We start from the raw sequence: 19,952 nt of genomic DNA on the forward strand, positions 1-19,952 counted from the left end.
CTTCAGATTCAGCTCTTAACTGTCCCATTTAATTAAGCATTTTTCTGCAATTAATTTCCTTCCTGCATTCATCAAGGTGTAGTCCAGGTCTCCACTTTTAACAGCTGCATGTTGCACCTCTTTACTCATGAAGCCTGAACATGTAAAAAGTAAAAATTAGAATGCAAAATATCCATTGAATAAGCACAGTCACCACTTTGTACAAAGATGAAAAACTGACCCCACTGATAGCTATACTGTGTGAAAAGTTCTGCAAATCTAACAAGCGAGGCAAAGCTGAAGCTGAGCTTCACCAGATAAAAACAATTATGTAGAAGATCAAATAAATAGGGTTACTGGTGTCATAAGCATTTTATAGACTCAAATTTTATTTTGAAATGGTTCCAGGAGTGAAATGTTTCCAACAAATGATAATCAAAGAAACTCATTCTACCTAATTTATTGTGCAGATACCTGATGGCTGTCATACTCATAGGGATCCTACATCTTTGGATTAACTCACAAGTGCTTCATGTATCAGTCAGAATGCAAATGGCAGGCAGTTCATTTTAGAAAGGTTTAATGGAGTGCAATGCTCTAGCCATTTAATACAGACAACATCAAGGTTCCCAAGCAAAAGCCTCAGCTGTCACCTTTGACAGCCTTTGCTGAGTTATTTGTCATGGTAGGCTAGATAAGGATATGCAGCATCACCAAACAACACACTACTACCTGTCAGTCATTTTGTTGCATAGTCACACTGGACGAAACAGACGATAATTGATTCGACTGAAGAATATCACAAGGGAGATTTGCTAGAGCTGTTCAGGAGGATCTAAACAAGTGGAGGAGGAGGTGGGAGCCAGGGATCAATCGGAGACTGGTACAGTTGAGAAAAGAAGAGGGCCAAACAGCCAGGGCAGCAGGAACAAAGCAGAGAACAATGTCGGACTGCAAAATTAAACTGCATTTATATCAATACAAGTAGTTGAACAGGGAAGGCAGTTGAGCTCAGGGCATGCTTAGGAACATGGGACTGGGATATCATGGCAATTACAGAATTGTGGCTCAGGGATGGACAGGACTACTGGCAGCTTAATGTTCCAGGATACAAATGCTATAGGAAGGATAGAAAGAGAGGCAAGAGAGGAGGGAGAGTGGCGTTTTTGATAAGGGATAGCATTACAGCTGTGCTGAGGGAGGATATTCCCGGAAATACATCCAGGGAAGTTATTTGGGTGGAACTGAGAAACAAGAAAGAGACGATTACCTTATTGGGATTGTATTATAGACTCCCTAATCGTCAGAGGGAAATTGAGAAACAAATTTATAAAGGAGATCTCAGTTATCTCCAAGAATAACAAGGTGGTTATGGTAGGGGATTTTAACTTTCCAAACATAGTCTGAGACTGCCAGAGTTTTAAGGGTTTAGATGGAGAGGAATTTGTTAAGTGTGTACAAGAACATTTTCTGGTTCAGTAGGTGGATGTACCTACTAGAGAAGGTGCAAAACTTGATCCACTCATGGAAAAGAAGGCAGGGCAGGTGACTGAGGTGTCAGTGAGGGAGCACTTTGGGGCCAGTGACTATAATTCTATTAGTTTTAAAATAGTGATGGAAAAGAATAGACCAGATCTAAAAGTTGAAGTTTTAAATTGGAGGAAGGCTAATTGTGACGGTAATAGGCAATAATGTTCAAACAATGACTGGGGCAGATGTTCGCTGGTAATGGGTCAGCTAGAAAATGGGAAGCCTTCAGAAATAAGAGAGAGTCCAGAGACAGTATATTCCTGTTAGGGTGAAAGGAAAGACTGATAGGTGTAGGGCATGCTGGATGACTAAAGAAAATTGAGGGTTTGATTAAGAAGGAGGAAGAATATGTCAGGTACAAACAAGATAGATCGAGTGAATCCTTAGAAAAGTATAAAGGCAATAGGAATACACTTAAGGAGGAAATCAGAAGGGCAAAAAGGGGAGAGAAGATAGCTTTGGCAAATAGGGTTAAGGAGAATCCAAAGGGTTTTTACAAACATATTAAGGACAAAAAGGGTAACTAGGGAGAGAATAGGGCCCCTCAAAGATCAGCAAGGTGGCCTTTGTGCGCAGCCGCAGGAGATGGGGGAGATACTAAACGAGTATTTTGCATCAGTGTTTACTGTGGAGAAGGATATGGAAGATGTAAAATGTAGGGAAATAGATGGTGACATTTTGAAAAATGTCCATATTACAGAGGAGGAAGTGTTGGATGTCTTGAAACACATAAAAGTGGATAAATCCTCAGGACATGATCAGGTGTACCCTTGAACTCTGTGGGAAGCTAGGGAAGTGGTTGCTGGGCCCCTTGCTGAGATATTTGTATCATCGATAGTCACGGGAGAGGTGCTAGTAAGACTGTAGGTTGGCTAACATGGTGCCACTATCTAAGAAAGGTGGTAAGGAAAATCCAGGGAACTGTAGACCAGTGAGCCTGACATTGGTGGTGGGCAAGTTGTTGGAGGGAATCCTGAGGAACAGGGTGTACATGTATTTGGAAAGGTATGGACGGATTAGGGATAGTCAACATGGCTTTATGGGTGAGAAATCGTGCCTCACAAACTTGATTGAGTTTTTTTTGAAGTAGTAACAAAGAGGATTGATGAGGGCAGAGCAGTGGACATGATCTATATGGACTTCAGTAAGGCATTCCATAAGGTTCCCCATGGGAGACTTGTTAGCAAGGTCAGATCTCACGGAATACAGGGAGAACTAACCATGTGAAAAGAGAACTGGCTCAAAAGGTAGAAGACAGAGGGTGGTGGTGGAGGGTTGTTTTGCAGACTGGACGCCTGTGACCAGTGGAGTGCCACAAGGATCGGTGCTGGGACCACTACTTTTCGTCACTTATATAAATTATTTCGACGTGAGCATAAGAGGTACAGTTAGTAAGTTTGCAGATGACACCAAATTTGGAGGTGTAGTGGACAGCGAATAAGGTTACCTCAGATTACAACAGGGTCTTGATCAGATGGGCCAATGGGCTGAGGAGTGGCAGATGGAGTTTAATTTAGATAAATGTGAGGTGCGGCATTTTGGGAAAGCAAATCTTAGCAGGACTTATACACTTAATGCTAATGTCCTCGGGAGTGTTGCTGAACAAAGAGACCTTGGAGTGCAGGTTCATAGCACTCGAAAGTGGAGTCACAGGTAGATAGGATGGTGAAGGCGGCATTTGGTACGCTCTCCTTTATTGGTCAAAGCACTGAGTATAGGAGTTAGGAGGTAATGTTGCGGCTGTACAGGACGTTAGTTAGGCCACTTTTGGAATATTGCATACAATTTTGATCTCCTTTCTATCGGAAGGATGTTGTGAAACTTGAAAGGGTTCAGAAAAGATATACAGAATGTTGCCAGGGTTGGAGGATTTGAGCCATAGGAAAAGGCTGAACAGGCTGGGGCTGTTTTTGCTGGAGCAGAGGCTGAGGGGTGACCTTATAGAGATTTATAAAATCATGAGGAACATGGATAGGATTAATAGACAAAGGCTTTGCTTTGGGGTGGGGAGTCCAGAAAACTAGAAGGCATAGGGTTAGGGTGAGAGGGGAATGATATATTAAAAAAAAAAGAGAGACCTAAACAGCTACTTTTTCATGCAGAGGGTGGTACGTGTATGGAATAGGTTGTCAGAGGAAGTGGTGGAGAATGGTACAATTGCGACATTTAAAGGCATCTGGTTGGATATATGAATAGGAAGGGTTTGGAGGGATTTGGGCCAAGTGCTGGCAAGTGGGACGAGATTGGGTTGGGATATCTGGTTGGCATGGACGAATTGGACCAAAGGGTCTGGTTCCATGCTGTACATCTCTATTACTCTAAGTTACCTGCATCCAGTGTTAAAAATTACATTATGTCTATCGAGATCTAAAACTGCAAACTAATGTCATAAAAGGCAAGCAAGAAAGTTACAGCATTCAACTTAACACTCAGTTATAAAGATACCAAGTGTAACATTGCTCAACAGTTTTAAGAATGGCAGGGATATGTTGTTGGTACATCACAACAACTGGGGAACTGGGAGGAATCTAAGCACTTACATTGTAAACCTTGCAATTTTTGTTGGAAAGATACATTGACTCTTTTGTAAGGAGTTTCTGGTAAAAGCTGGTAGAAAGCAACACAACCCTTCCTTTTTAAATTCTGAAAATTAACTTTGGTGTGAGAAAACCACAGCTGAGGTCACACCTTAAGACCATTTCTGACGTAATCGACAATATCAGAAAACAAATGAAGCAGGAATCCCCAATATTCCCCATGCTGAAACTCAATGATTTAGCATAAATGTATTGAAATTAAAGCTGTAGCATGGGTCAATCTCTTCCCCTCCAGAGTCACACCTTTCCCCTCCATTTCCATGAGCTTGTTCTCTCTTTGTTGTGCTCGTGTCCATTTCAATGCAGACACTAGGTTACTTCCAATAACTCCTCTTTCTGCTACATGGTCACTCCTTGCAATCCATCATTGCTGATGCTGTCGAGGAATAGCATTTAAATGGTGAAGATGAGAAAACCAGAGAAAAAGGGGAGCTCCCACCTGTTTTATCAAACTACTATATTCTGCCTGCTCTATAATCTTCATTTGATTCAAAACATGCAGTCCAAATCCTCAATCGCATGAAGCCCTGCGCACATCTCATTTCCTTTCTGTCAAATTCCATTCCCATTCAGTGGCAGGATTTTAATTGAAGTGTTTAGATTAGAGTTGTGCTGGAAAAGCACAGCAGGTCAGGCAGCATCTGAACAGCAGGAAAAATCGACGTTTCGGGCAAAAGCCATTCATCAGGAATGGAGGCAGGGAGCCTCCAGAGTGGAGAGATAAATGGCAGTGGGTGTGTGTGTGCGGTAGTCTAGGGAGAAGGTAGCAAAGAGTACAATAGGTGAATGGGGGTGGGGATGGAGGTGATAGGTCAGAGGGGACGGTGGAGTTGATAGGTGGGAAGGGAGATTGACAGGTAGGACAGGACATGAGGGTGGTGCTGAGCTGGAAGTTTGGAACTGGGTAAACTGGTGAAGTCCACATTGATGCCCTGGGGTTGAAGTGCTCCGAGGCAGAAGATGAAGCGTTCTTCATCCAGGTGTCAGGTGGTGAGGGAGGGGCGGTGAAGGCGGCCCAGGATCTGCATGTCCTCAGCAAAGTGGAGGGGGAATTGAAATGTTGGGCCACAGGGCGATGGGGTTGATGGGTGTGGATGTCCCGAAGATGCTCCCTAAAGCACTCTGCAAGGAGGTGTCCAGTCTCCCCAATGTAGAGGAGACCGGGAGCAACGGATACAATAAATGACATTGGTAGATGCGCAGGTGAAACTTTGATGGATGTGGAAGGCTCCTTTGGGGTCTTGGATGGAGGCGAGGGAGGAGGTGGGGGCACAGGTTTTGCAATTCCTGTGGTGGCAGGGGAAGGTGGGTTGTTGGGGGGCATGGACCTGACCAGGTAGTCACGGAGGGAACAGTCATTTGGAAATGCAGAAAGGGGTGTGGAGGGAAATATATCCCTGGTGGTGGGGTCCGTTGGGAGGTGACGGAAACGTCGCCAGATGATGCAGTTTATGCAAAAGTTTGGTAGGGTGGAAGATGAGCACCAGGGGCGTTCGGTCCTTGTTAAAGTTGGAGGGGTGGGATTTGAGGGCAGAGGTGTGGGATGTGGATGAGATGCATTGGAGGGATCTTCAACCATGTGGGAAGGGAAATCACGGTCTCTAAAGAAGGAGGCCATCTGGTGTGGTCTGTGATGGAACTGGTCCTCCTGGGAGCAGATACGGCAGAGGCAGAGGAATTGGGAATATGGGATGACATTTTTGCAGGAAGTAGGGTAGGAAGAGGTGTAATCCAGGTAGCTGTGGGAGTTAGTGGGTTTGTAAAAAATGTCAGCGTCAAGTCGGTAATCATTAATGGAGATGGAGACGTCCAGGAAGGGGAGGGAGGTGTCAGAGACGGTCCAGGTGAATTTAAGGTCGGGGTGGAATGTGTTGGTGAAGTTGATGAGCTGCTCAACCTCCTCGCGGGAGCACGAGGTGGTGCCGATACAGTCATCAATGTAGCGGAGGAAGAGGTGGGGAGTGGTGCCGGTGTAACTATGGAAGATGGACTGTTCCAAGTAGCCGACAAAGAGACAGGCATAGCTGGGGCCCATACGGGTGCCCATGGCTACCCCTTTGGTCTGGAAGAAGTGGGAGGATTCAAAGGAGAAATTATTAAGGGGGAGGACCAGTTCAGCCAAACGAATGAATGAGTGTGTCAGTGAAAGGGTAATGTTGGGAACGTTGGGAGAGGAAGAAACGGAGGGCTTGGAGGCCCTGGCCATGGCGGATGGAGGTGTAGAAGGATTGGATGTCCATAGTGAAGATGAGGTGTTGGGGCCAGGCATTTAATTAGTGCAGGTGTCCCAGAGATGTTCCCTACAGCGCTCTGCGAGGTGTTGATTGGTGCAGGTGTCCCGGAGATGTGTCCTCATGACTTGTCCTACCTGCCAATTTCCCTTCCCAACTATCTGCTCCAGCCTCCCCTCTGACCTATCACCTTCATCCCCACCTCCATTTACCCATTGTACTCTTTGCTACCTTCTCCCCAGAACCCTCCCCCTCCCCCACCTCCATCCCATTTATCTCTTCACCCTGGAGGGTCCTTGCCTCCATTCCTTATGAAGGGCTTTTGCCCAAAAAGTTGTTTTTCCTGCTCCTCGGATGCTGCCTGACCTGCTGTGCTCTTCCAGCTCCACTCTAATCTAAACTCTGGTTTCCAGCATCTGCAGTCCTCACTTTCGCCCTTTTTAACTGAAGTGGGCAAGCTGGTTGAGGTGGTTGAAGAGTATGGGGGCGTGATTAAAGAGATTAAAAGTCACACTGGGATCAATCCGGACACTATCCCACCAAGAAGAAAGAAAAAACAGTAAAACCGGTGAATGAGATGTATTTGTCCAACACATCGTGCATACATTTCAATAAATTTCAACCAGTATTGTCATTTCCAAGAAATGTTGTTTTGTTTAAACTGGCTTTTTCCTACGGACAACCACATTGATGTTTAATTTGGTAATAGGGAGTGAAATTGCAGGCAAATATGTAACTCTATCTCAGCTGTCAGGTCAGTAAAGATGCAACTAACTCAGGATTTAAGCCAGAATTGTCACTTCAACAGCCAGCAAATCGGTTTCCAGAGTCGAGTGGAACGTGCCAGGGTCAAACAGGCACGTGCCCAAAGGGGACTACTTGTTCAATGAAATGGGCAGGGCTGGGAAAACTGATCGGCTGTGGTCTTGCCTAGCTGAAGAGGCTGCTGCACACAGCATCTCCTCTCGGGTTGTGCTCTGTTGCTTGACAGGTATCGCCAATGTATTTTGTGGAAGCAAAGGTCATATAAGGAAAACATTTTGATACAGCAAAAGATAGGGATCTGGAATGCAGTGCCCAAGAAAAGAACAAAAACTGTAGAGCTACAGATAAAAATGAAGGGGTGATAGAAGGGGACTGGGTAAATTGGTCTTGCAGAGACAACACAAACTGAATCCTCTTATTCTGTGCTACAACTATTCTAATGATTCTAATGTTCACTCACTTTGATCTGCATTTCCCTGTCGTCAGCCTTTCCCATGTTATGGGAACAGCTTGTGCAGCTTAGTTGACATCATTGATAAGGATCAAGAGGAGCAGCACCAGCAAAATCAACAGTACTAAAAGCGGTGTTCTTTTCAGTTTCATAATAAATCACAGTTTAAAAAGAGATGGACACTGAAAATAAATTCAAGGGAGGCCAAATCCCCAATAGGCGACTGACAAACAGAGAATCAGATCTCCATCTGCAACAGTGTCTCAGAGTCCCCTGACCGGTAATTACTGATATTGACAATCTCATGGATCCCTAGATGTTCTCTCCTGCTGGTAAAGAAAGCAGTGAGATTGAGAAACAGATTGCCTGCAGATGAGGGAAGAGCAACACTTGTTGAGGACGTGTGAGATGGGACAAAAGTTGCAGATGTGCACAAGTGTTGGTTGTTTGGGTGACAGGATGTGCCTGGAGAGAAAGGAATAAGTGAAGCTACAAACGGGGAGGGGGGGGGGGTAATCTGAGGAATTTTTATGTAGGAGAATGCTGGGAAAGCCACACTGTGAGGATACGACCTAAAAAGCATCATGGCACTCACTGTACCCGACTTCATGAATTCATTGAACTCTTGGGGCATTGTTTCGCATTGTTTATTCCATCTATACCTGCTTGCCTGGTCTCTTCATCCACCCTTGGGACAAATCATTTCATTTCAGTTCCCCCATACACACAGAAAAATGTTCATCAAGATATGGTCAGTTTTCTCAGTCGATATTCCATTCTTGTGACTCTGAAGCCTCAGTTTAGTTGTTCTGATCCCTGCCAAAGCCTTTTTCAATGAGATTCCTTCCTTTAACAAATTCAGCGCCTTATTTTGCCCAGTCTCTTGGATTGGTCAGGAAACCTGGAAGCAGGATCCGATTTCTGGGCTGAATTTAAGAACCAAAAGACGACCCATTGACCAAACACCAGTCTTCCCAACCTCTGTCAGCAACTATAGATAAATATAACTATAGGCTCTGTATTTCAGCAATGTATCTTCAAAATTGTCAATCTAGTTTTTGATCTTCAAACTGTATTGTTTATTATTACAATGGTTCTTCCTGTTTTGCAGCTCTTCCTTTGTTTTTTCACCTTTGTTCCAGACTGCCGGTTTTCACCTGAACTCCACCATTCATCCATGGAAGGTCATTTCTTTAGCCACTGGCCAGATCCCTCAATATTGTTTCCTTTCATTCCCTGCCTGATGTCTAGTGTTGTGTTTTCCTAATGGTTAGGATGTTAAAACACTCTCATTGATAATATGAGTATAATATGTTTCTGTTTTAAAAATATGCGTTTACTTGGTTCAGATGAGCTACGTGCTCAGCAGAATGAAATGTTTTAACATACTTGAACTGGCTGGTACATAAAAATCTCAAGTCTCTTTGCATTACATCTTTGTCGACTGTCAGGGCTCAAAAAAAAAAGCTACATGGCTCATCAGGAGAGCAGAATCGTTCTGTTCTCTCGAGATTTATGTTGGTCATCATAGATATTGTACACTTTATACATATCTTCACAATATTTTGGGATGTGCATCTATATAGCTGATAAAAGATTCTGTATTAATTTATATGATGTAAATTATGTAAGATTCAACTTATAAGAGGTGAAATATCAGTTGAATACATATTTCTGATTTCAAACCAGCATACATGCAATTCAGGCTGTTATGGTATTGGGAATGTTAATTGACAAACAATGGGAAATCACTGAATATATTTGCAAGCAGTTAAGTTTTGGAGGCGAGGGGATGGAGTAGGGTGCACAAAGATAAGAATTACTCAACACCAGGCTATAGTCCAACAGGTTTATTTGGAAGCACTAGCTTTTGGAGCGCTGCTCCTTCATCAGGTGGTTCTGTGATTTTTAGCAAACAATTAAAGCCTTATTGGTGGAAGAGGACACAAAGCAGGGCACTAATGACAGGTTAATTTTTGCATGCTAAGATGATTTGAGGTAAGAAGGCTGGAAGCAAGTCTAAGCATTTTAACCACTGCTTGAATGAGTTTTGGCTAATTAAACTCCAAACCCTGAATTTAATTTAAAAAAAAGCAAACAAACATTGAGGTTCTTGAAGTTTCCACATCAGTAAAGATTGCATTTTGATCTATGCTAACTTTGATTGACAACTCATTTAGATAAATCTCTGCAATGAGCTAAGTGAGAAGATGGTCTTCCAAAGGACAGAGAAATTAAAGGCGTGGGGTATTAAAGTGCAAGTACTTTCTACCATTAAAACTAATGGAAAATTGTGGGCTGTTTCAGGCATGCCTAGTTTACACAGGATCAATACAACATGAAGCCAATTCCAGAGGCAGGTTTATTTAAAATCAGAATTGATTTGGCAGGAAAATGTCATGCAATCTTTATGTTAAACAAATGCTGCTTATCAGACTCTTCGCTAATACCAAATGCCAGTATAAATGGAATGAGAGAGCTTGTCTAATTTGGTTGTGGTACTGGATAAATATGATCTACAGAGTTCAGACAATTTTCTTCAAGAGCAGTAATGTTTGCTTTTCAATCTTACAATACTTCTCTTTCTTTCCTCTAATCAGTTCAAAATGCAGTAGCTTATATAGTTCCATATGAGCAAGCAGCAGCAAAAACCAACCGATAAGAGGTGGTAGAAGTCCTGACAACTGAAGCAAAAGAGACATATTTAAAAGTGGGGGAAGTGGAAGCACATAACCACAGGAGGTAATTGGAAGGAAAGCAAAACAATGGATGTTTTTGAAGACAGGCTTTGGTTAAAAGACAGCTAGTTCCCAGGCTTAGATATTGCCCTGGAGGTGCTTGTTCAGGCAGCAAGCACATGGACAGAGGTGCTCGATCATGGACAGAACCAGACCGAGAAGTTTGCAAAGAAGGCACAGCTCACGGCCAAAGGGGGAATTCAACAGCCCCAGGAAATTCACATGAATATTATTGTAAGATGTGGTGTGATTTGGTATACCAAATGGAGCTTCATCACGTGAAGCTTGTAGTCCTAGTTGTATAGAAGGTACCAAATGTGAGCAGAATCTGTCAACCTTGGCAGCTAGCAGATATGAGCAATGTGATGCACAGTACCCTTCCAGCAGAGCTCCATGGTCAGTCAGCAGTTAGAAAGGATGACACAATTTGGTGAGCACAGAGATGCAGGAGTAGTGATTGGAAGCAATAGTAACTGTAGTCATTTATTATTGAAGAACTGAGAAAAAGCAAATCGGGTCTGCGATGCCTGGAATTCTCAACAGGTGCTCAAGCACGGGTAGGTGGAAAAATGACTGCCTGCAGCCACTGGAGGTGCATCTTGTGCCAAATAGCAAATACAATTCTGCAAAAGCAAATTCACCCATTAACGTGTGTGTGTGCGCGCATGAGGGAGAGAGTGAATCTGCACACAAGTGCGTTTGCATTTGTGCATGCTTGGTAGAGTGTTTGAGTGACTGCAATAAAGTATACACCTGTGAGGGGAGGGGAAGAGAGAGGGAGGGGAAGAGAGAGGGAGGGGAAGAGAGCGAGAGATCGGTCATGTGACATGAACCCAAGGTCCCAGTTGAGGCCATCCCCAAGGGTACCAAACTTTGCTATCAACCTCTGCTTGGCCTGACCACTGAAGTGTTCTCCAACAGGGAGGGTACATCCCATCTGGTGATTGTTGCACAGTGTCCATTCATCCATTGTCGTAGCGTATGCTCGGTCTCTCCAATTCAATACATCATTTCAGTTGCATGACACTGTAATCTTTTGCTGTAGATTCTGTGTTTTGTGATCCTGCTCCACAGCTACTTGAGGGAGCAGGGCTCCAAAAGCTAGTCCTTCCAAATAAACCTGTCGGATTATAACCTGGTGTTGTGTGACTTTTAACTTTGCTGACCCCAATCCAACACCAGCACCTCCACTTCTTTGATAGTGACACCAACATTTTAATAAGCCCCAACAACAGAAGCAGGTGGCCCACATATGTTGGGGCTGTGCAGAGTTCAGATCCCCAGAAGACAAACGCGGCAGTCATCAAATTCACCAGAACAGCCTGCATCCTGTACTACATTGTAGTATTCTAGTACATGCAGCTGGGAGTGCCTAATATTCACAACTTCACTTAGGTCACACTGGATGATTGTTTGTGTATAAACTATAGACTTAACTTTATGTGTCAACTAAAATCTCATTTTTTGCTTCAGATAAAGTTTTGGATGTTAACCTTTGCATTATTGGACCATAATCTTCATCAATATCTGCAACAGCAAAAATAGTCAAAATTAAAACTATCAATTGGCCACAGCTCAGTGGTTGCCTTCTTATTGAACCAAAAGGTTTATGGATTCGAGTTTCTCCTAAAAGCTGGAGCAGAATGATTTAAACTGACACTTCAGTGCAATGGCGAGGGAATGCTGCTTTAATTGTAGGTGCTGTCTATTGGAGGAGTCTCTGGATGTAGGTTTGCTCGCTAAGCTGGATAGTTCGTTTTCAGACCTTTCGTCATATCAGGTAACATGATCAGTGAGCCTCTGGATGAAGCACTGCTGATGCTTCCTGCTTCCTATTTAAAAGGTTTGGCTTTCTTTGGGTTGGGGATGCCATTTCCTATCGAGATGTCATTTTCTGTTTTTTTCCCCCGGCAGGGGGTGGTAAATGGGGTCCAAGTCAATGCGTTTGTTGGAACGCTACGGTTCTAGGAATTCTCGTGCATGTCTCCGTTTGGCTTGTTCTAGGATGGATGTGTTGTCCCAGTCAAAGTGGCGTCCTTCTTCATCCGTATGTAAGAATACCAGTGAGAAAGAAGGTCATGTTGTTTTGTGGCTAAGTTGATGTTCATGTACCCTGGTGGCTAGTTTCCTGCTTGTTTGTCCAATGTCGTATTTGTTACAGTCCTTGCACAGTATTTTGTAAATGACATCAGTTTTGCTTGTTGTCTGTATGGGGTCTTTCAAGTTCATTAGCTACTGTTTTAGTGTGTTGGTGGGTTTGTGGGCTACCATGATGCCAAGGGGTATGAGTAGTCTAGCAATCATTTCCAAGATGTCTGATGTAGGGGAGAGCGGTTAGAGTTACTGGATGAGTTTTGTCTGCTTCTTTGGGTTTGTTGCTGAGAAATCTGTGGACTGTATTCATTGAGTACCCATTCTTTTTTAAAATACACTGTATAGGTGAATTTCCTCTGCTCTGCGTAGTTCCTCTGTTCTGTGTGTGGTGGCTTGTTGGAATAATGTTTTGACGCAGTTTCATTTGTGGATGTTGGAGTGATTGCTTCAGTCGTCCATTATTTGGTCCATATGTTGTTTTCCTGTTGACACTGGTTTGAAGTTCCCCATTGGCTGTTCACTCTACTACGACATCTAGGAATGGCAGTTTGGTGTTGTTTTCCTCCTCTTTAGTGAATTTTTATGCCAGTAAGGGCAGTATTGATAGTCTTGAAGGTTTCCTCTAATTTGTTTTGTCTAGTGACAACAAAGGTGTCATCCACGTTGAGGACCAAAGTTTGGGTTGGATGGTTGGCAGAGCTATTTGCTCGAGTCTCTGCATTACTCTCTCTGCTAATAACCCTGACAATATCAGAGGTCCCATGGGTGTTCCATTGGTTTGGATGTAGGTTTTGTTGTTGAAGGTAAAGTGGGTGGTAAGGCAGAGGTCCACTAGCTTGACGATATTGTCCTTGCTGATGAAGTTAGTGGTGTTTGGTGTATGTGTCTTTATGTCTTCTAATAGTATAGTTAGCGTTTCCTTGGCCAGGTTGATGTTGATTGATGTGAACAGGGCTGTTACAAAGGAGACCATTATTTCATCCTCTTCTACCTTAGTGTCTTTGATAGTCTTCAGGAGTTCTTGGGTGGAGTGGATGTTTTAGCGTGAGTCTTGAGCTACAAATCTTCTCAAAAATTCACGACTGCATGAGGTTTTAAACTGAGATTCTGTTTGCCCATGAAGCAAAAAAAGAGGTACCTATCCTCTTAGAAATTGTCACCCAACATCATCAAATCACTTATTATTTGTGTTACGGTGAAGCTTTTTCTTCAGTTCAGTCACTTTGAACTGTGCTGTTTGGCCTGTCAATATTGTAGCTATAATTAACAAGATTGTGTAGCAAGTGTCCAGAGCACTTGCCTCAAGATACACTATTCACCAATGACCTTACATAATGAAGAGACCGTCTCATCATATGCTTTTGTATATTCATTAAAACACATTCTGAATATTTTCCACTAAAAATACATCTGCATCAATTACTTCTCACTAAGATTTGCTGGTGTTCCTGTTCATTGTCTTAGCATGAGACGGATGCTGCATCTTCATTAAATTAAAACACAATTAGGTTCTGACAAGAAAAAAAATCAACTAATTCTATACTTGTGTGACTCACATTGGTTTAGAATATATTGAATTTCAATATCAAAGTACTAAATTTAATCTAAATAATGATATTTAATGTTCAAAGTTAATATTGATTAATACCTGCATTTTTAAAGTCACGCCAGAGTTACTGCACAAACTACAGAACATGAAATAAAAAGCTACTCCTTATATTCAAATGAAGTGCATTAAACAGCATAACCAGTTTGCCACGGATGCAAATACAAGAAAAGCTCATATCTTTAGTTTGTGTCATTTTCCCAGCATTAAAATCCAAACTTCTACAAGGAATATTGTCCCCACCTTCTTTGCTATCTCTTACTTTGCAATCTTGTATTATTACGTAAATATAAGGAATCAGGTGCACGACAAGAGCAACAATAATCAGTAGTCAGTATACACGCAACAGAAAATGCAACCATAAATTGGTCTTTTTTTTAGGATTTAAGAAACTTAAGACATAGGTGATTAATTTCCCTCTTATGTTAAAGACTCACTTGTGAGATCACAGTCTGAAGCTAATCAAAAAATCAATTTTTTAAAGAAACACAGGGCTTAGCAGCACACTCTGCATCACATGTTATCATGTGCTAATCCATGCACACAACAGTCCCATAGTTGAACTAAAGGCATGGGGGAGGGGGTATGTGCACAAATATATTTTGTAAAAGGAGGGAAGATGACGACTTTGTACACATAGAAGGAAGTTCACTTCCGAATTAGTTGCAGTCAGAAAATGTGTAGAAAAATGCTCAGAAATAGAAAGCAAGCAAATATATATGGCAAAACAATTTTAAAAATTAAAGATTCCAGAAAAGATCAAATATACAGGTTAATTTCTCTATATGTATTGAAACAAAATCAGAGATTACATTATTGATGCTTTCTAGGAATTTGTATTTTTCAATGTTTTGTTATGAAGTGGATTCGTAATAGAACAATTATTATGGCAGATGTTTAATCCAATATGGACAGATTTTCCAAACTGGTGGGACTTAATTTACTGTTCTGTTTCCAAACAATAATACTATATTAGCAACAAAAACCAAAATTGCTGGAAAAACTCAGCAGATCCAGCAGTATCTGTCAAGAGAAACCTGCGTTAATGTTTCAGGTCCAGTAACCTCTCTTCAGAAGTATATGAACGATTTTCCTTTCTTTCCCCTCAAATTCTTCAAATTCCACTACAACTCCATTTACAATTTGCTGATGGTACCACCGCTGTAGGTCGGATCTAACCAATGACGAGGCAGAATACAGGAAGGAGATTGAGTGCTTAGCAGCATAGCGTAAAGACAACAATCATGAAGGAACTGGTCACTGACTTCAGAAAGAAGTGGACTCAAGGGCACGTCTCTGTCGGCATCGGTGGTGCTGAGGTGGAAATGGTCGAGAACATCAAGCTCCTGGGAGTGATGATGACCAACAATCTGCCCTGGTCCACCCACCTCGACGTGACTGTCAAGAAAGCACAATATCTCTACTTCCTCAGGGGCTAAGGAAATTTGGCATGTGCATGAGGACTCATACCAATTTTAATGGATGCACCATAGAAATCATCCTATCTGGATGTACCACAGTGCAGTATGGCAAGCACTCTTCCCAAGACTGAAAGAAATTACAGAGTCATGAACACATCCAGTCCATCACTCAAACCAGCTCTCCATCATTGACTATCTATACTTCCCGCTGCCTTTGGAAAGCAGCCAATATAAATCAGAGAATCCTCCCTCCCCAGTTATAACCTCTTCCACCCTCATTCATCGGCCAGAATAAGATATATAAATACACATATGAACAAATTCAAGAATTGGTTCTTCCCCAATGTTATCAGACTTTTGAAAAGGACCTCTGAAACTTTAATTCTGATCTCTCTCTCTGCATCATCTCTACAGCTGTAACACTGTAATCTGTCCTCTGTTCTGCTACGCTGATGCACTTTGTATGGTACGATCTGCTCATATAGCACGCAAAACCATACTTTTCACAGTATCTTGGTACATGCAACAAAGATAAATCAATAAGTCATAGAATCCCTACAGTGTGGAAGCAGGCCATTCGCTCCATTGAGTCAACACCAATCCTTCAAAGAGCATCCCACCCTGCCCCACCCCACTATCTTATCCCTATAAACCTTCATTTCCCATAGCTAACCCACCTAGCCTGCTCATATCTGGACTGTGGGAGGAAACTGCAGCACCCGGAGGCAGCCCACACAGATATGGGGAGAATGCGCAAACTCCACACAAACAAACAGTTGCCCAAGGATAGAATCAAACCCAGGTCCCTGGCGCTGCAAAGCCACTGAGCCACCCGCAGTAATATGAATCACATGGCCTCTATATCCAGGCGTAAGTGCTAATTAGATAGCTTCTAGACCCCTCAACTTCATTCGATCTTGGAATTAAACTGTTAGAGTATAACCATTCACAAAATCTGACATTCCTTATGCCTCCCTGAGAAAATTGGAGACTAACATTCCACATTCAGCACTGTTACTTTAAGATCAGCTACCATTTCCACCACTTCCAGCAGGATGCCACCACCTAACAAATATTCCCCTCCCCTCCATTGTCCGCCTTCCGCAGGGATCATTCCCTTCAGGACACTCTTCCATCACTCTCAACATCCCTCAGCACGGTGTGTGGCTGTGAGCAGGGTACTCATTGGTGGGGCGATGTGACCTGCTTCCACACTGAAGGGATTCTGTGATTCACAGTTGTGATATTATTTTTCGAAGATCCTGAGAAAAATCAGCTATGCCTCCACTACCTTGTCGCATACGAATGCGATCATGCGCCTTTTCAAACCATAAGCAAATATTAAACAGTGAGGTAAGAGTTAAAGCAATGGAAGAATACAATACTTTTGAATGCAACTGTAGAAATACAAATGTAGATACATTACTGTTTGTTTTAATTAGAATATTTTACTACCTTGCCTTTTAACACAAAAATGACAAGCAATTTGTGCCAAATTTAAACATCTATTTAAACTTTAGAACATAGACCTGAATTTAAAAAAGAAATTAATAAGCTGTTTAACTTCTCACAGAATTACATAGCACTCATGTTTTGCAGCATACAATTAAACTCTGCGTGCAACTCAGATGTGACAAATTTGCTGCTGCATATCAATACTACTCCACAGATCTGCATAGTTTTACAGAAGATTCAAATACTTCCAAACTCCAGGACAATGAATAAGAATCATGATTACCTGTATTAACCACCTGGGACAGTCTGTCCTGAAGTAACTGCTGCATGTTATATATAAGAAGATTCTCAGGTGGGAATTTGAGCGATCAACTATTATTATTATTTCTGACAGCTAACAATTGCCCCAGTTAGAAACTGAACGTGTGTAATGCTCAAGTGAAGGTTTTCTCTCAGCTTTGATCATTCCAGCTCTCCCCACTATCCCTGCTCCAAAATCAAGGTTCACATTTAGAAAATCAGCACTTAGGCAAGTTCGTGGAGGAGACCCACTTCAGGAGGTGATGGGAACATATTGAAAAAACTACTTTAAAAGTACAGTTAAAATTACTTATAAATTAACATAAAATTTTAACAAAAGTTTATTTGAAATGAAGGTCCCCCATACAAAAAAAACTCTACAATAATTTGTTGTGGGTTGTAGGGTTGATATACCAACCATGCAAATCAGCATGTCTGACAATTGACAGTGGTAATATGAATAATTATAATATATTAATAAAAGGCAATTGTCAGGGAGCCTACCTCTAATAAAATGTAAGGTACTCCATCCAGTCAAAGCCTATTGACCACTGAAGACTGCGAAACCTGAAATATAAAGCAACAAGGGCAGTTTGTGGCATAGCTGACACGCTGTAAGCTTTAAAGAGTGATATTGAATGTGACGTTTTTCATTTATTTGTAAATGCCTCTTTTATAGCACACTGACGAGAAACGACAGTTGCCCCTTGCAGGATAACTCAGGTGATGGCAAAATGGAGGAGTCTTGACAGCTTCTTTAATGAGACTCTGCATTAGGACCGCCATCTAATACTTTTCACCAACAAAGATCAAGGGCTTTGCTTTCAATCTTATAACCTGATAATTTAGCAAATATTAACCCTATGAAAAGCCAAATTAACCCATTGAGTACTTGTTTTATTTTCTTAAATGTTTTTGTATTATTCAAAAAAAGCCTAATTCTCTTACTGTTTGTACCAGTACCTGTTGGAAAATTTTATAAATTCAACAACTCTCCATTCAATGTGGAAAAAATACAAATATACTGTCAGAGTAATATAATTAAAACCAAATTGTTAAGTCTCAAATGGAAATATATTAGCCAAATATTGTGGATATTAAAGAGACAAGTAGATGCAAAACAAAATCTTACATAGTCAAACAAAATGCTTTGTTTTGTTTAAACAGTACAAAGGAGAGATAAATATGCTACACTAGATAAGACACATTTCTAAAGTACAAATTTGTTGCAAAATGTTTGATAGATCAACTACAAATTACAAGGAAATTTAATTAGTTCGGGCAGCACAGTGGCTCTGGTTATCACTGCTGCCTCACAGCGCCAAAAACCCGGGTTCAATTCTAGCCTCGGGCGACTGTCTGTGTGGAATTTGCACATTCTTCCTGTGTCTGTGTGGGTTTCCTCCAGGTGCTCCAGTTTCCTCCCACAGTCCAAAGATGTGCAGGTTAGGTGAACTGGACATGCTGAATTGTCCATAGTGTTCAGGGATGTGCAGGGTTAGGTGCAGTCAGGTGTACATGTTGGGGTACAGGCTTGGGTGGGATACTCTTCAGAGGGTAGTTGTCGACTTGTTGGGCCAAAGGGCCTGTTTCCACACTGTAGGGATTCTATTCGATTCTAACATTGCAATTTGTTTTTTTGCAATAAGAGTAGCTTCTTATTTTTGCATGACATTTGAATGAATAAACCTAAACTTAATCTCCCAGTTAAACTGTAGTTCACACCAGGCTTTCCTCATTAGTTGTCAGAGGCTGGGTCATTGGACTAAGTTATCCAGGGGAGGAAAAGCTAAAAACCTCTACAATGAATTTTGGCAGAAGATCACCTGAGCCTACTCTTGCAAACCTAGCAACAATTATACTGCAACCTCTCCGGGAGGTCACTGGAACAATACATCTATTCATCTTCCTGACCAAAGCAATGCATGTGACAAAGGAAAACATGTTTGAAAATCCTTAGTTTTTTTGGTCTATTCCTACTTTACTGTTTATAAGTTACTACATCAATTTAAAACATATTTATTTATCATACAGATGCTCCTGAACTTTGCTGATGTATGCTTTCAACAGGAAGAAGAAAAAAAAAGAGGCAGGCAAATGAAATATACAGTCAGCATCTATCGTGCTGCCACTTGCTGTTCGGGAGATTAATTTCTTACTCTCCCTGTCTGTTACTTGATCTGGAACTGCTGCACCATGGAATGCTGGAGCGCACATTTTCAAATAATGTTCCCCACCGGAGACATTTTTAACAATGTAAATGTGGGAGACCTCAAGCTGAAACTGAAAACATCCAAATTAAGAAAATACTGGTTAAATTGAGCAGACTGTCATAAGAACCGGAAGACAAGGAACCTACTTATAGCACCAAATATCAGACTGGTGAAGGAGGACACAAGAACAACTGTTAACAAACAACCAGAATGATTTAACCAGCACAAGGAGGTACTTAGTGCAATTACTAATTGGTGAACACATTATTTTTGAACACTGAAAACTCAAGTATCCTATATGCCAGCTTTACTGAATATTAATTTTTCTTGTTCAGCTTCACCTGGTGAGATCTCTCCCAGCAGTCTCACCAGACTCTGAATGAGGCCATGATGATTTCCTCCATCATTTCTCCACAACCATCGATGAGCAGGTCATCCACAATTACTTCCATTCTGGGAAGATCAGGAATTATCTCATGCTATGCTGATACCCTATACTGAAGCAGTGAAAACACCAAATGGCATTTGCAGCCATCTGTATTCCACAAATAGAATTGAAAACGTAGTCAGAA

The 19,952-nt window shown here is 41.8% G+C and overlaps 1 protein-coding gene across 5 annotated transcripts in view; it reads right to left on the reverse strand.

The window, feature by feature from the left end:
• The window catches only part of LOC140478939 (inactive N-acetylated-alpha-linked acidic dipeptidase-like protein 2), a 950,375-nt gene that overhangs the window by 888,340 nt on the left and 42,083 nt on the right, over positions 1-19,952 (reverse strand). For 3 of the 5 annotated variants that reach the window (XM_072572597.1, XM_072572592.1, XM_072572595.1), the window contains exon 2: positions 17,672-17,734. The exons of the other annotated variants lie outside the window; for them this stretch is intronic. The gene's annotated coding sequence lies outside the window, so the exon portion shown is untranslated. The remainder of the gene's footprint in view (positions 1-17,671; positions 17,735-19,952) is intronic. 5 annotated transcript variants of the gene reach the window in all.

Source organism: Chiloscyllium punctatum, chromosome 6, assembly GCF_047496795.1.
Source record: "Chiloscyllium punctatum isolate Juve2018m chromosome 6, sChiPun1.3, whole genome shotgun sequence".
NCBI lineage: Eukaryota > Metazoa > Chordata > Chondrichthyes > Orectolobiformes > Hemiscylliidae > Chiloscyllium > Chiloscyllium punctatum.